We start from the raw sequence: 12,767 nt of genomic DNA on the forward strand, positions 1-12,767 counted from the left end.
GAGTTGTCATCCTCCTCTTCTCTCTCTCGTGCTCTCTCTCTCTCTTTTCTTCCTCTCTCTCCTCTATCGTTCTCTCCCTCTCTTCCTCCCTCTTTCCTTACCCACTCCCTCCATCTCCTCAGGGGGCCCGGGGTGGCTCGGCCACGCAGTAAAAAGCGCTAGTGACACACGACGGGCCATCTCACGGGAGAGAGCTCTCCAAAGCACGTCGCCACATTCATCTGACCAGCGGAACGAAGGGAAAAAAGAAAGTCCCCACCTTTTTTCTTCTTCCAACGCCTCTCAAGTGAAACTTCTTTGACACCCTCTTTCGGTCCGCACTGTTAGAACGGGCAAGCTAAAACCAACAACCAATAAAATAAGGAGAAAGAGAAAGGCTTTTGTTGGAGTTGAAGTGCCTCTTCTCTCAGCGGTGCTCTGAGCCAGCCCCGCTTGGTGGTAGTGGCGTTCATGCCTTGGTGGAGCCGTGGTGGTTCTCGGGGCGCGGCTCAAACAGCCGGCCAGACCCCTTTAATGTCAGCAGCGTCAGGCTCATAAGCACTAATTGGAAAGTTTGATTAGTAGAGCCACATGGAACTGCAGACCCTGCTGAGTCCAGTACAGAGAGAGGGAAGGAGGGGGGGTTGAGGAACGGCAGACCCTGCTGAGTCCAGTACAGAGAGATGGAAGGAGGGGGGGGTTGAGGAATGGCAGGCCCTGCTGAGTCCACTACCAAGAGGGAGAGTTAAAGAGAGGCAAAGAGAGAGATGGAGAGAGGGAGGTAAGAGAGAGCAGGGGGAGAAAGAGGGGAATGGCAGGCCACTTCAGAGGGAGGGAGCGAGGGAGGGGAATGGCAGGCCCTGCTAGGTCCACTACTGTACATAGAGAGAGAGCGAGCGAGGAAAGAGCGAGACGGAGAGAGAGGGAGGTGGAGTCAGTGGGGGAGAAAGGCAGCAATGGCAGGGCCTGCTGAGTCCACTTCAGAGAGAGGGAGGGATAGTTTGAAGTCCCCCCACTAATCCATCGTTCTCGCCATTTTTAGTCCCTCCTCTTCTCCCGTTCTCTCCTCCTCTGCCCAACATGGTGCTGGAACTCCAGGCTAATCATGATGACAATTTAGACATTTTTATTGAAATATCGTTTTTTTTCATTCAGGCATTTCATAAATTATCATTTTTTGCCTCCAATTTTGTTTTTGTTATGATGAGTGTTATGTCAATTACTGATATATGTGCCAGCTGAATAACGACAGCTGTGGTAGCTGTGTCGGTAGGTTTAGTGTAGCTCATGTTCATGCACAATATAAGTTAATGTCGTGTGGATCGGTCCAGTATATCGTTCCTCGTGTATTTGAGACACGAGGAGCAGCTTCCCTTGAAGGGATATGTGACTGTATATAGAGCCTTGTTATATATGGGGCCCAGTGTCCCTCCACTGTCCAGTCAGCCAGTCAGGCCGGCCCAGTCAGAGTTCACCCTCTGAGAGACTAAGCCTGTGAGGAATGACACCGGAGCGTAGCGTGAAGCCCAGGCTAGGCTAATCCCGTTAGCCACACAGCCTAGCGCACTCAGTGACACCTAGTCAAACAGAGGTGCTAGCTAAGGCTATAGTATGGAGATGGAGTAGTGCCAATATTATTGTAAATAGAGTACCTCACAAATATCCATAACATAGGCAAGAAGATGGACTGGGTGGGTGAGGGGATGTTGGGACCCGTGTGGAATGAATCAATCTTTAGTGATATTGTCAGGGCCGGCCCGCCCATTAGGTACGATTAGGCGGCCGCGTAGAGCGGCAGATTGACAGATTGACACAACAGTGGCATAATGGACTATTAAGTTAAACGCTGATGCCGTCCCATGATAAGCTGCGGCCGCTTTGCCAAAGGCTGCGCTCCACCAAAGCTCCATCACATCATGTAGCCTATACCCGGGATCATCAACTAGATTCGGCCGCGGACCAATTTTTTCTGGGGTGGATGGTCGGGGTGACGGAACATAATTACAAATAATTTGTAGACTGCAAATTGACCGCAAGAAACCCAAACACTTGAAGCGGACTTCCTGGTGTTTTTTTTACAATCTTTTATGTCCAATAATTAAAATAACCGACATTTAAAAAAAAAAATTATAATAATAAAAACATAACCACCTGCGGGCCACCAGTTGGGGAACCCTGGCCTATAAGGCAGGAAGAGTAAAGCATCTGTGGCCTTTTCTGTAGCCTACAGAGCGACCAAATGTATGAAATGTCATGAGACAGTTTTTACACCATGTGTGTTTCTGATCAAATAGCCTTAAACGGCGCCCTCTCAAATAAAAATGAGATTCGGTGTGGATATGAATGAACATGTTTACAAACACACCATATCCTAAAAACAGTACAGGTCAAAGTCAAAGGACAAGATCCTACGGAATGAAATGAGGCTACTCACGACTGCTGTCCCGGAGTTTGACTCTGTGGGCAATATTGTCATGATAATTAGCATGTTTAAGTTTGTAGGCCTATTCGTCTATTTCTGATCTGATCATTGCAGAAAATAAAATAGGCTATGAAGTGCATTTTCCAAAATAATGCAACGCCTAATAAACTTGGGTAGCTGACATAGGCAATGCATGAGTTTGAAGTTTGTGGAAGCTGAGAATCGATCCTACCATTTCTACCGATCTGTGTGCCAGTTAGGATTTTCATATTTGCATTTTCATAGAAGTGTTTCATTTCAATAATTACATATTCGTTTTGCAAAATCATTGTCACATGGTTACAAAAATGACTGAGAAGCTCAGCTTAATATTAGCGGTGGTAAGAAATCAGACATCCCCACATGGAAACGTTCCTACATTTGCGCGCAGCATTCCAGGTAGCCTACTTTATGCATGCTTGAAAAGTAGCCTACTTTATGCGTGCACTCCGTCAACATTAACAGGATAGAGAAAAAAACCAGACAAATGCTCATTGCTCACATGGAATGCTCCAAACATAAGACAATGAGAAAAATGGACAAAACTCGTAAATGTTGGTATGAAATACACCAAAACTTGTTTCTCAAATGTGTAGCAGGTTGTGAACTCTGCAAACAACTTTTCTACTCCGAGAATGTCAACGGTAAATGACTGTAATTATTACATGCATTAACAGAAATGAATGTAACCAAATAATGGGGATTAACGGTAAATGTACTTCTGGGGTTGATCAAAAGAAATAATCAAAGGGCAAACAATTTGCATAATTAAACAATTCATGCTCAAGAATTGGCGGGAGACAGCGGAGCACATTCTGGAGAGCTGAATGCATTCTGGAGAGCTGAGTGCATTCTGGAGAGCTGAGCGCATTCTGGAGAGCTGAGCGCATTCTGGAGAGCTGAGCGCATTCTGGAGAGCTGAGCGCATTCTGGAGAGCTGAATGCATTCTGGAGAGCTGAGTGCATTCTGGAGAGCTGAGTGCATTCTGGAGAGCTGAGTGCATTCTGGAGAGCTGAGTGCATTCTGGAGAGCTGAGTGCATTCTGGAGAGCTGAATGCATTCTGGAGAGCTGAGTGCATTCTGGAGAGCTGAGTGCATTCTGGAGAGCTGAGTGCATTCTGGAGAGCTGAGTGCATTCTGGAGAGCTGAGTGCATTCTGGAGAGAGATGTCCCTGTATCCTCGCCACCCACCCCCTCCCCTTCTCGTCTCAACATCTCAAATGATGCTCAAGACATATCATCTTCACACATATTGTAGATGCTTTTCACTGACAGCCACAACTCCATAATCAGCTAGGACTATTGTCACTTGTGATGCCCAGCTTGCAGAATTCCCAACTAGACATAGCCCTACTCGTTTGTAATTTGAAACAATCCATAACAAAAAAAACAAGACGCTAAGTCATGGTCTCTGGTGAAGTCTTTTGAATTATTTGATTTATTTCTGTAAAGTAATTATCATTTTGGCAAATATATTTCAATATACTTTAGGATGTGCCGACGATGGTAGCTGATATTCAGCTCTTGAATTTGCCAAAATTATTAGTCTTAAGTCTTTGTCCGGTATCAGGACCATGAAGCCAATGCAACTGCCTGTTTTACAAACAGTAAGCTACCACATGGATAGGCATTCATTAAAGTGCACTGTGTTGCCTAGGCTACTCTTCTACTTTGCTGGGATAGGAGGAGGGTGGCATTTGTCTTTATATCTCGCCAAGGGCGGCATATCACCCAGGACCGGGCCAGGATATTGTACAATGGTTTAATTTGTTTATTTTTTATGATTCATTATTTGTCAAATTCAAGGGAGGGAGAATGTGCAACATAGTTTCAGATCATTTCTTCAAGGGATTCATTTTCAACTGATGAGAATTCACACTTGTCGAAAGCAATTCACACATGGTGAAATAATAGGAGTTCGTAATTCAATTTAGTTGAGATGGAATTGACCTAAATCCTGATATGTGGTGTTAGCAAAATGATGAAACAGCTTTGGTTAGGTGTTGTTGCGGGAACTCATACACTCGCGCAACACACGCACATACTGTACACACACACACACACACACACACACACACACACACCAAAATCCAAGATGAGCCTACGTGACCAAATGAGATGGACTCCCCCTACACCTCCCACTAGTACCTAAAATAGGATTATCCCAGTCACCTCCTCTCTCTCTCTCTCTCTCTCTCTCTCTCTCCTAATCTTCTCCTCCTCTTCCTCTCCCTCCTTTACATCCTTCTCATCTTCCCAGCCCTACTACCCCATCCGCCCTCCTTCCCGAACATCCACCTCTTTCCTCACCCTCCTTGAGTCTTCCTCTCCTCTTCCTCCCACCCAAATGTTCTCACCATCCCTCCACTCCCTCCCGTCCACACCCCAACACACACACCTACATGCCCTGAGGGTAGGGATTCTGTAATGTGTAGTAGTTGTCAGCATCAGGCCACCCACCTCTCCCTCCTTCCTCTCCTTCTCCTCCTACCTACTCCCCCACCTCCACCTCCTCCCCGAGGCTTACCGGCTATCATCCCCACTAGCCAGGGGGCCGTGCACAGGCAGGTCTCTGTACCTCACAGCCAATAGGAACCCCCCGTTGTGACGTCACAGAGTTTCTGTTGATCTACTGCACAGCAACGGAATCAACCAACGGAAAAGCATCAACATTGACCCACTTTTTAACCAATGCCTCTTGTACAAAAAAAAGACTAAAGCCAATGATCCAATTTCTACCCACTACATGTGTACTCTGTGTCTGGGGGAATGAATTAATAGGACCAGTGTACTTTCTAGTTCACCCATTGCCTCACCTCAAAATTACCCATAAGCCACAAGTAAAAATTCAAATAAAAAAGTCTTAAGCCACTTTCTCCACTTGCAGATGCTAATTTGCAGCCCGTGCGCCACCCATTCAGGTGGATTCTCTTTCAGGTGGATTTGATATGGCCACACGTTCAAATAATAAAGCAAGCTAGTTTATAGGCTAGATAAGCTACTGTGTATTTTCCATTAGCACACACAAGCATGTCATGTTCATAGAAATAAAATTACCTGAACGGTCAAAGCCCCTCAGACCATTGGAATTTGACTTCACGTCATGGGATGTCAATGCTAGTCAATGTATTTCTATGGCCATGTGCTAATGATGATCGGCTGTAATTCAGGAAGCAGTGTGTCAGCTAAGTGATGATTGGCTGTTATTCATCAAATAGTGGGTCATCTAAGTGATGATTGGCTGTTATCCAGCAAATAGTCTGTCAGCTAATTGATGATTGACTGTTATTCAGCAAATAGTGGGCCAGCTAAGTGAGGATTGGCTGTTATTCAGGAAGCAGTGGATCAGGTAATATTGTATCTTCCCATACTCCTTCACTGTAGAACGCTAATGGTAAGCCACTCTGACCATGCCAGGAGCAAGGTTAACTCCTCTCCAGGCATAGGTCTTAAGATTTCCTCCCTAGTGTACACACACACAGAACCAACTCCCGTTTCCACCTTAGGGCTGCCTCGGAGCAAGACATCGACTGAGTCACCACTCTGAGGCGATGCCTAAGTAGTTAAAATTACCTATAATTATTCATAATTAGTTAATCATTTGATCTTGACATTCGTTAACATATTGATTTTAGTCATTGATTGTTCATTGTTTCTTGAGCTATACATTGTATGCATGGAATTAATAGCATTGAGGTGATTCTTAAATGCACCAAACATAACTAAGTACAGTTATTAGTAAATCATGGAATTTCAATATTCATAACCCTATTGATTGTCATCATAGATTTTTTTTTTCTGGATCTATGGAATGTTCTGTATGTTTGTAGTTTCTGTAAAGCCACATAAAGGTAAAAGCCAGTTGTGGTGGTAGAGAATCACCAGGGAAATGCCCGGGTGAATCCTATCCTTCTCTTACTGCCGTATTCTCGGAGCTGGCGTCGGTGCCAACCAGCCATGGCAGGTGCCTTCCTTCCTGGCATGAGCTTATATCCATGGCAACCGCTTCAGCATCTCATAATGCGAGAGGTTCAGCTGTCGAAGTTAAATTGCCTTTTTTCCACCCTAGAAAAACTCTTAATGACTCGGGTCATATAATTGTTTAGAAGTGGCGGTATGGAGCATAGAGAGGGGTCGCAACCTCAAACCTCTCCAATCTCAAATGCAGAGAAAGAGGAGAGAGGAAGGGGGGATAGAGGGACAGAGGATCGAGGAAGAGGGCACTGAAAGGGGTTTCAATGGCTTTGAAATGACTAAATGACAGGCACTCTTACAGTTTTAGCAGCTCAAGCCTCTCGGCAAGCACTGCTGCCCTGCCTCCCCTTTTATCCTTTTTCCTCCGGTTGGAGTAGTATAGCTGTAGGCTGGTGCTCAGAGTGGCACTGAGGTGGCACCTAGCCCCGTAGGAGATTTCCCATTACCAAGACACCCATCCTTTGCCATCAATCACTGGCTTTATATCTGCCGTCAGGCTGGGTCGCTGATACCAACGGTGAACGTCTCTCTTTCCCACAAAATAGAAATTCAGGGTGAAAGTATCTGTCCGTTGGAGTGTATTGGTGTTAGGGTAGCTTTTTGTCTCCAAAATAAATAAAAAAGGTTTTAACTATCACGTTTCTTTACAATTTCCTATCTAAATTAAAATATATATATATATATTAATAAAGTAAATATGAATTATACAATTGTATTTGTGGTCACTTGTGTTGGATGGAGAGAGATTGTTGAATATTGTGAATAGTGTGTAATATTTATACTTAAACCTAAAAAAATACAACTCAGTATTTAGTCTAAACATAAACCTTAAACCCATACACACCCCGTCTAAATTCAATTATAACCACGCAATTACGGCCTTCTCCACAGGCACCAATCTACGCTAGCAAAACGTAAGGATTGTTCTAGAAATTGTTCAGTCATTACTGAAGCCCAGGTACTTGGCTGGAGTCCTTTTGATGTCTGTTCAGATAATATCTCAGATGAAAGGATCTCCTGCCTGCATCCTAACTGCCAGTGTCATCTTTGTCTTCCACCATTTGGTGCCAACAAATTATCCCAAACGCTCCCAATTCGGGAGGCACCCCCGGAGCGACACGTTGAAGGCATGGCGTGACTCTCCCTGTGGGGAGTTTTCTCCCTTCTTTCTCCCCCTGCACTAGGCTGGCTAACTCCCCAGTCGGAAGAGAGAGACAAAAATGACAAAAACACACTCTCTCCACCATTTACTTTTAAGTGGTGATCCTAAATCTCTCCTTCCTCCATCTCTTCTTCCTCTCTTCCGTACCTCTCCGTTGACATCCCCCCTGCTAAGCAAAGACAACATCTACAGTCATAAACGAACCTGAAACAACAGGGTCAGCGCTAAGTGAGTCGCTGAACGTCATGTTCTCTCTATGGTGCTTCTCCCAGCACATAAGTGATCTGTATAGGCCAAGTTGTTTGTTGCTTTCATTGTATTGCATATGTATGTGTTCTGCCCACGTATACCTTGTCTAGGTACCCTCTTTGTCTTTTGTTTGTTCTGCTTTGAACCTATTCATCTACATGATTTCATGATACTCAGTAATTAAACCCTTACAGAACTCATTTCATGTTGTAATATGTACTTTTCTTAATCATATGGTAAGAACAAGAGCATTCTGGTACCCTGGCAGCGCAAATTAGCTCGTATCGTAGGTCCATAAGCGATACTTATTTAATCCGGCAATCTCAGCATTTTGCTTTTCCTTTTGAGCATTGTGTGTCGCCTCATACAGTTTGGCTGCTGTGCTGACATCAAAGCGTGTCTCTCTCCAACAATCTCTCATTATCTGGTCGGATTGCAGTTTTTCCCTGAGCAGTGTGACCTTTGGACAACACTAAAGAGGCTCAGTGGCGATGTCTGCTCCTTTCCTCTCCTCGGCCAGCGTCAAGTCCTTTATGGGCCGGTGATGAAGACTCATGTTTGGAAACCAAAAAATAATATAAAAAAAATCAGTGGATGGTTTCGTGGAGAAGCTGCGAGCGAGGACAGTGCACTAGCTTGTTAATTTGAAGGTTTAACAGTGTGACAGGGATGCCACGGGGGTTATCACATGTAGTGTTTTGTTTGCTCATCCTCTCTCTCTCTCGTCTGTCCTCTCCCAAGCACCATATCAAACGAAAGCCATTTGCAGTGGGCCCGGTAACAAGCATCTCAAACCTCCCCTCCCAAAACACAAAGATGGCCGCCGCTATTCACACACACGGTGCCTCCGTCTCCTTCTCATGGCCTTTGAAGTTGTTATCTTGTTAACATTTTTAAGACCCTCAGGGGCCGGGGTAGCGAGGGGGAGAGAGCGACGGAGACCCCAGGAGACGGGGCCGTTCTATTAGCACACCAGCAGCCCTCCAAAGATTACCATAGTTGCAAAGCAGGAAATTAGCCCACTACCTGCTAGGTTAATCAAATAGCACCCGCCGACAACGCCAAGGCCTCGACAGCAATGGCTGGCTGCAATACCTGATGACCGTTTCATGTCCAGCTTGAAAAATGTTGGAAATAGCACTGGAACAGAGCTGATATGACTAATCTAATATGTAGTTGAGCTGAGGGCCGATGGCTTTCTGATTCCTCAAGGCTACCACAGCAGGTGTAAGGCTTTGAACCGGAGCTGCATGACGGCAGAGTCATAAACAGTCTGGTACAGCATGCTTTTTAAATGTATAATGGGCTCAATGAAAATGATAAGTTAAGCTAAATATGATTTGAATTATTATCAATGTATTTCACAGTATTATCCCAGGAAAATAGTCAGTAAAAGGTCATGTCAAAATGGGGCAGAATTGTATAAAAAAACTATTCACCTATTTATTTACCTATTTCCTGTTTCTTCTTGCCAGAAGATAAGTGATTATGCATAATGACTATGTATAATGGCTGTTTCACAGTATTCACTGAGGTCAATAGACCTGATAAACTAATTTGGTCCAGCTAAGACAGCGCTGCGTAGGGACTGGGTAGGACTGGCTGCCTCGCACACAATAAAACCCATCAGAGGTGACAAATTAAACACAGTGGCAGAGCCCAAGCAATTGACCACAGAGAAAGGCCTGACACGGTGAGAAATACAATATCTATCAGCCTTACCCCCCACACAGAAAGAGAGAGGGAGAAAGAGGACAAAAGAGTGACTACAGAGACCAGTGTGCCAACTCCACAGCACAAATGGAAAGAAACGAGGGATGAGGAAGGAGGGGGGGAAGGCAGCCATGACAAAGAGCAGGAACCAAGAAATGTTGACACTCTAAAGGAGCGCAGGGGGGTGGAAGGGGGCGATGCGGGCGACAGGAAGTAATAGAGAAACATCCCAGGGCTTAAGCTGACGGGTTTTGGTTGTGTTTCAGATTATTTTGTGCCCAATAGAAATGAATGGTAAATAATGTATTGTGTCGTTTTGGAGTCACTTTTATTGTAAATCAGAAGAGAATATGTTTTCTACACACTTCTACATGAATGTGGATGCTACAACGATTACGGATGATCCTGAATTTATCGGGAATAATGACGAGTGAGAAAGTTAGATGCACAAATATAATACCCCCAAGACATGCTAACCTCTCACCATTACAATAACAGGGGAGGTTAGCATTTTATATCATACCCCCAAGACATACTAACCTCTCACCATTACAATAACAGGGGAGGTTAGAATTTTATATCATACCCCCAAGACATGCTAACCTCTCACCATTACAATAACAGGGGAGGTTAGCATTTTATATCATACCCCCAAGACATGCTAGCCTCTCACCATTACAATAACAGGGGAGGTTAGAATTTTATATCATACCCCCAAGACATGCTAGCCTCTCACCATTACAATAACAGGGGAGGTTAGAATTTTAGGGGCGGGTATTATATTTGTGCGTCTGCAGCTTTCTCACTCGTCATTATTCCCGATAAATTCAGGATCATCCGTAATCGTTGTAGCATCCACATTCATGTAGAAGTGTGTAGAAAACATGCTCTATTCTGATTTACAATAAAAGTGACTCCAAAACAACACAATACATTATTTACCATTCATTTCTATTGGTCACAAAATGATCTGAAACACAACCAAAACGAATAGCAAATGCATTCATCAAGTTTGTACAGTCACAAGCTTGATGTAGTCATTGTGAGCTAGGAATATGGGACCAAATACTAAACATTTGACTACTTTAATACACATATCAATGAATCCCCAGGGGGGGGATTATGTACAAAAAGTGCTGTATTTTCTAAACGTTTCACCCGATATAGATGAGAATACGCAGTCTTAAAATCCAAAGTGCTGGAGTACAGAGCCAAAATGTGTCACTGTCCCAATGCTTTTGGAGCTCACTGTATACTGTCCTCTGGAATAACATGGAATGAAGAGCCTCACATTCAAATCATTGATGCATGTTGTTACTGTATAGTGAACATATAGTACACTTAAGGGCATGGACTGTGAGTGTGCACCAAGAAATATAGATTTAATTACAGTACTCTATATAGTATAGTCATAGCAAGAAGGAGCACACAGGGACTGTTTCAGGACTCTCACTAGGTTCAGTCAAGAAGGAACACACAGGGACTGGTTCAGGACTCTCACTAGGTTCAGTCAAGAAGGAACACACAGGGACTGGTTCAGGACTCTCACTAGGTTCAGTCAAGAAGGAACACACAGGGACTGGTTCAGGACTCTCACTAGGTTCAGTCAAGAAGGAACACACTGGGACTGGTTCAGGACTCTCACTAGGTTCAGTCAAGAAGGAACACACTGGGACTGGTTCAGGACTGTCACTAGGTTCAGTCAAGAAGGAGCACACAGGGACTGGTTCAGGACTCTCAATAGGTTCAGTCAAGAAGGAACACACTGGGACTGGTTCAGGACTCTCACTAGGTTCAGTCAAGAAGGAACACACTGGGACTGGTTCAGGACTCTCACTAGGTTCAGTCAAGAAGGAACACACAGGGACTGTTTCAGGACTCTCACTAGGTTCAGTCAAGAAGGAACACACAGGGACTGTTTCAGGACTCTCACTAGGTTCAGTCAAGAAGGAACACACTGGGACTGGTGTGGGGAGATTAGGGGAGATTATGGACCAGGGTATATGGTGCTCAGGAATAACATGGCACTGGGTTAAAAACTTTAAATAAGAGCCTAACATCTAAATCACTGAAGCACGTTGTTACTGTATAGTGAAGCAATATGGCACGATGGGGTGTGGTATATGGCCAATATACTACGGCTAAGGGCTGTTCTTGGATACAGCAAAGCCCCGAGGTACATTATTGCTATTATAAACTGGTTGCAAACATAATTAGAACAGTAAAAATAAATGTTATACGGTTTCATGTGCCATGGCTTTCAGCCAATCAGCATTCAGGGCTCGAACCACCCTGTTTATAATAAAACATATACAGTGTGTAAGCATATGTCACTGTACTGTCTGTATGTTATGTTTGGATTTACACCAAGATGAAAGATTTGAATACAGTATTGTCTATACACTGAGTGTACAAAACATTAGGAACACCTAACTAATATTGAGTTGCACCCTTTTGCCCTCAGAACAGCCTCAATTCATCGGGCATGGACTCTGTAAGGTGTCGTAAGTGTTCCACAGGGATGCTGGCCCATGTTGACTCCAATGCTTCCCACAGTTGGCTGGATGTTGTTTTTGTGGTGGACAATTCTTGATACACACGAGAAACTGTTGAGCGTGAAAAACTCAGCAGCGTTCTTGACAAATACTGGTGCGTCTGGCTGTCATGTTTCCTTAAGGGCAGGGAAAAGGGGCAGAGTCAAAAGCAGGAGGCTGAGGTCCAGTAGTGCCGAAGTTTTATAGTCACCGTAAACAAAGGTGGTCAAAAAGGCACAGGGTGCGCACAACACCCAAAAAGAGAGAATACGTTTCCACGAACGATAACGCACAGGGCGCAGCCCGGCAATACAATGATAAATAGTACCACGCTGAAAATCAGAAGCAGCGTAAACTCCTAACTGCCCTACGACATACAAACAATCCCGCACGAATACAGAATACAAAGGAACAAACTAAATACCCCCCCACTAATGACAGACAAGGAACAGGTGCGGACCTAGACAGACAAAAAACAAAGAACACAGAAACATAGATCGGTGGCAGCTAGTAGACCGGCGACGACGACCGCCGAGCACCGCCCGACTGAGGAGGGGCGCCTCCTTCTGTGGATACTGTGACACTGGTACCTACTATCATACCCTGTTCAAAGGCACTTAAATCTTTTGTCTTGCCCATTCACCATCTGAATGACACAAATACACAATCCATGTCTCAATTGTCTCAAGGCTT

Source organism: Salmo trutta, chromosome 4 (assembly GCF_901001165.1).
Source record: "Salmo trutta chromosome 4, fSalTru1.1, whole genome shotgun sequence".
NCBI classification, from domain to species: Eukaryota; Metazoa; Chordata; class Actinopteri; order Salmoniformes; family Salmonidae; genus Salmo; species Salmo trutta.